Source organism: Ovis aries, chromosome 13 (genome assembly GCF_016772045.2).
Source record: "Ovis aries strain OAR_USU_Benz2616 breed Rambouillet chromosome 13, ARS-UI_Ramb_v3.0, whole genome shotgun sequence".
In the NCBI taxonomy this organism is placed as follows: Eukaryota; Metazoa; Chordata; class Mammalia; order Artiodactyla; family Bovidae; genus Ovis; species Ovis aries.
In genome coordinates this window covers 33,849,623-33,854,633 of record NC_056066.1, presented here as the reverse complement: position 1 = coordinate 33,854,633, position 5,011 = coordinate 33,849,623, and the positions used below count along the sequence as shown (strand labels likewise).

At 54.0% G+C, this 5,011-nt stretch overlaps 1 long non-coding RNA gene across 1 annotated transcript; it reads right to left on the bottom strand.

Moving 5' to 3' along the window:
* Positions 1 to 968: 968 nt before the first annotated feature.
* On the bottom strand, positions 969 to 3,975 carry LOC132657651 (uncharacterized). The gene is made up of 2 exons (XR_009596140.1): positions 3,506 to 3,975; positions 969 to 1,166 (listed from the first exon to the last, which is right to left on the bottom strand). It is a non-coding gene; the product is annotated as an uncharacterized LOC132657651 (long non-coding RNA).
* Positions 3,976 to 5,011: the final 1,036 nt, after the last annotated feature.

Below are 5,011 nucleotides of genomic sequence, written 5' to 3'. Positions count from 1 at the left end.
CTGACCTTGGCCAGCTCCATCCTGACCCAGGCCAGACTCCCAGAGCCCCTAGTCTAGGCCCAGCCCTGCTTGAGTCATCCAGAGAACCAGCCTCCCAGGGCCCTGCCAGGACTCCAGCCAACTGTTCTATGACCCACAGAACCTTGGAGAATGGAGTATTTTCACAAAGCAGTTTTAAATCCAAACAACAGACTCTTTTGGAAACCATTGCCTCAAGCTACAGGAGGCAAAAAAAAAAAAAACAAAAAACCCTGCAAATTAAAGTTCATAATACATTTTGTACATAGTTTGTGGTTTTATAGTCACTTTAATCGTTTTTCCCCCCTAAATGCCTCCAAAGATTGGTGCATTGGCTGAGTCAACACACAGTTGCACTTCTAAGCAGCGAATTTGTAAAACTAGACTCTGGACCATGTCCCTCACAGCCTTCTAACATCTCCAAGAGCAAAGGGTGACACGATATATTGAAACAGGTCCAGGTAACCATTCCTGTGTTTTGTGTGAATAGCTGCTTTGTTAAAGTTTCAGGATGATACATCAGCCGGGCTGAAGGTTTGTTTGCCTTCCTTTCTCCTACCCACAGGTTGGCACTGTGTGGCCCCTTAGTCCTGGAAGTGCTCTGTGTCCATCCAGGGTCCCCAGAACTAAGTCTGAAGATGCACTGGCATAGGGGGATGGCTGTGATGGGATGGACCCAGGGGAGCCCCCATTCTCAGCACCCTGAGTCTCCCTGCCAGACAGATTTCAGGACCCCAGCATCTGCGGACCCCTCCGACATCAGGCCTAGGGCTACGCTAACCCTGATGGAGAAGCACTATTCTGCTCTGTTTGTCAAAGTCTCCATTTCAAACCAAGAACTATGAACACAAAACTGTAAATCAGCTATACATCAATAAAATTTAAAAAATGAAAAAAGCAGGGAATTAGATTCAATAACCAATGACACACCGCCACAATGAAAAAGAATATGAGAAAGAATATATCCATGTATTACTGAATCACTTCGCTGTACAGGAGGAATTAACACAACACTGTAAATCAATTTTACTTCAATAAAACTTAAAAAATAAAATAAAAGAAGTTGTGTCTCCAGGCCTGGCTTTTGTTCCCTCTTGTTTCTTGTGGAACTCTGGGACCCAGGGGCCAGGACCGTCTAGCAAAAGAAGCTGTCAGACAAGAAAAAGTACAGTTAATCTAATTATAATACTTAGCATCTTAATCTAATCTAAGACTGTTCACATTTCAACAGGTGTGAAAACACGACGTATATTGGATGGAATCTGTTCTCACCATAGTGAGTACCTCTGGCCTGGGAGTCTGATGCCCTGGGTTTGGGCATGACTGGTCAGCTCACTATCCTCCTGGCCCTGGGCAGCTGTCGGGGCGCGGGAGATGGGTGGTCATTCAGCACGGTGGAAGCACCTATCTGCACTCCCCATCTTTCCGGTCTCCCCCGATGGCGGGTCCTGAGTGCTATTTTCCTGCATTTCCCACCCTGAGAGGCACGTGGGTTTTGGCTTTTCCTGCTCATTTGAGCAGACACACAGCACAGTCACGCCCAGGAGTGGATTCCAATGGGGCGGCATCACCTCTAGTGCTGCCTGAGTCAAGCCTGGGAGAAACTGGAAATGAGTATTTGCTGAGGGGACTTCCTCACCCTCAGGAGGGTCTCAGAGGCAGACAGTGGCCCCAGTGGCCAGCAGGAGGAATGAGGCGGACAGCAGCCACAGAGCCAGTGGATGGTCCAGGTGGGGGCGTGGCTCTCCTCCTCCCCACCTTCTGCATCCGGACCCCATCCACCTCATTACCTTGGAATCAAGGATCTGCCCCAGAGGGGCCCCAGGTTAAAAACACATTTGGGAGATGGGAGGGATGGGCTAGTAAAGAACCCATCTGCCAATGCAGGAGATGCAAGAAATCAGAGTTCAATCCCTGGGTGGGGAAGATCCCCTGAAGAAGGAAATGGCAGCCCACTCCAGTATTCTTTCTTGGACAAATCCCCTGAACCAGGGAGCCTGGTGGGCTGTAGCCCATGGGGTCGCAAGAGTCGGACATGACTGCGTCAGCATGCACACACAGGGATGGACACCACGACACCCATGAAAACCTTAGAGCAGACGCATTTGCTGGCAAAGAGGGGCCTGAGACAAGGCTGGGGCGGAGGAAGGGGCAGCACCAGGGGACACTGCTGAGGCCCCCAGCAGGACGCAGGCCCAGGGAGACAGGCAGCTCCTGCCCCAGGCCAACCCCAGGTCCAGCGTAGGGAAGCGGGCATTGAAAGGTTGCAATGGTTGATTCCCTGGAGGGTGCGCTGTGACCCTCAGGGACAGCCCTGCCAGCACTGACTGTGCCAAGTTTACCTTTGCCTTTGGGCACCCAGTGTCCTGGAAGCCACAAGGCCAGGCCCTCATCGTCAACAGGCCCTCTGACCACCTGGTACCACACTGACCTGGCTCCAGGCACCCCCAGAAACACCCACCATCCCAGTTCCACATCTGCACCTGGAGCAACAGCTGGGGACGCTGGGTCAGTGAGGCTGCCCCGCGGTCCTCCTGGTTGCAGGTGACCACATGGCTCTCTGCCCTCTGCAGCACGTGTCCACAAACAACGGGGAGGAAGGGCAGAATTTCAAATGGGGTGAAGAGGAGGAACTCTCTGGAAGGCAGGGTGAACTGCCAGGGCCCAGGAAAGGCTTTTCTAGAGGGGAGGGGTATTGGATGCTGCGGCAAGGAGAAGCAGTGTGACGAGGATGCAAGGAAGACACGGACCTGGAGGACCAGGGGGTTCTGATGGCCGGCGGGACCGAGGCCACGCTGAGTGATGTGAGGGGGCAGGGAGGGACTGTCCTAGCATCAGGAGTCCAGAGACCCGCCAAGGGACCCCCCATCCCTGGTGAGAGGAGCCCTGACACACGCAGTGTGTCCCATCCCCTGCACACGTGCACATGCACACACACACACACACAGAGGAGCCCTGACACGCGCGGCGTGTCCCATCCCCTGCACATGCACACGCACGCACACACACAGAGGAGCCCTGACACGCGGCGTGTCCCATCCCCTGCACATGCGCACGCACACACACACACACAGAGGAGCCCTGACACGTGCGGCGTGTCCCATCCCCTGCACATGCGCACACGCACACACACACACACACAGAGGAGCCCTGACACGTGCGGTGTGTCCTATCCCCTGCATGCACACACACAGGTGCACACACACATGCACACACTCGCACGCACATATGATGCTTCTTCCCCCTGAGGGGCAGAGAGCAGGCCCAGGCAGCAGCTATGTTCTGAGGACACTGTGGTTTTCGTGGCATTTTATATGGTAACCTCCACAAGTGATACCACTCTCCCCTTTAGTGCAGTAGTAGTTAATTTCCTTATAAAACAATTTATCCAAGTAAAAATGTGTGTCCACTTAAGAAACAAAGATGGAGTAAATAGCAGACTATAGCATGTGGCACGTAGAAACAGCAAAAATGATCAAGACAGTACCTGCCAGTGTGAGGATGTGGTGGCAGGAAGGATGGTCCTCGGAGGAGTGGATTCAGCCAAGGCACTGGGGGAGGAGAGGAGAGGCCATGGCTCAGGCCCCATGTACTCACGGCTTCTCGTGACATGAAGTGAAGTCACACAAACACCTATGTGGCGGCCCCATGTCTTGATCAGGGGCGCCGGTCAGGAAAGCACCAGCCCCTGGGCCCATCCATGGACGACCTGGCTTGGTGAATTCCCTCTGGGGCCTTCAGCTCTTTGGGAATCAGCAGCAGAAAAGAAATGCAAACAATTGTTTAAGTCACCTATGCAGAGCGAGCAGCCTGATCCAGGTCCCTCCCTGACATGGAGAAGCAACGCGGGGAGACGGGAGGGAGAACCCAGCTTGGGGTGATGCTGGGCAGACGCCAGCAGAACCCGGGCCAGGCCTGCCTTCCTCCGGCCTCTCTGACCCCTGGCATGAAGAAAACACAGCACAGGTGTGGGGGGTGCAAACGAGCATGCGCAGTTAGCAAGGGGCCTGTGTTCCCAGCAATTGGGGTGAGAATCTCGGGCTCTGGGGTCTGACGCGGAACCCTATCTCCCTCAGTTTGCTGGGAGAACCCTGTAATGGGTGGTTGCTCCTTGTTCCTTGTGGGGTTCCGGCTTCCCCCCTCCCTCCCAAGAGAAGAAAATGAGTTACACCAACAGGGGCCTGGTGGGGTCTTCCTCTGATTAGCCAGTCTGGGAGGCAGAAATTAACTCACAGCCAGACCCGAGCTAAAGCTGGAGTTTACTGGAATCCACGTGATGTTGGCCGGTCTTCCCATGGTGTCTGCTGTCTTCTCTTCGGACCCTTCCTTTCAGCCCTCAGTTTGGGAGCGGTATCTTAGGAACATGAATAGCGGAGGAGAGGATACAGGGTTGCTTCTGGAGCACCCCTCAAGCCTGGCCCCAGAGTCCTGACTGCAGGCTCCCGAGTCCAACCCTCCAAGCACAGGCCAGACTGTCAGGCGCTCCGCACTGCAGGTGCCCAGAATTTCCAAGCTGAACGCACCTGACATGTGTTAGTTATATGACTGTGCTTTAACAAGGGCGGACCTAGGGAGGGGTGCAGACCAACACTCCCATCTGACCTGGACACAGATGGCTCAGGATGGAAGCGCTGGGGGTGTGAACGAAGAAGGGCCTTGGCTTTGGGGTCTGGCTGGATTGAATTCCAGCTCCTTCTCTCTCTCTCTGTACCCTCATCAGCATCACCACCTCCCACGGAACGAGCTCAGTGGACCATGGGGCCCAGCTGGCGGCTTTGTTCTCTGATGTTCCCACTGGCTCAGGAAAGGGAATCGCTGATACATTTCCAGATTTTCAGAACTTTTTGGAACTGAGGATCTATCAGTGTAGATGAGGGTTTCCCTGGTGGCTCAGTGGTAAAGAACCCACCTGCCAGTGCAGGAGACTCGGGTTTGATCCCTGGATTGGGAAGATGTCCTGGTGAAGGAAATGGCAACCCATTCCGGTATTCTT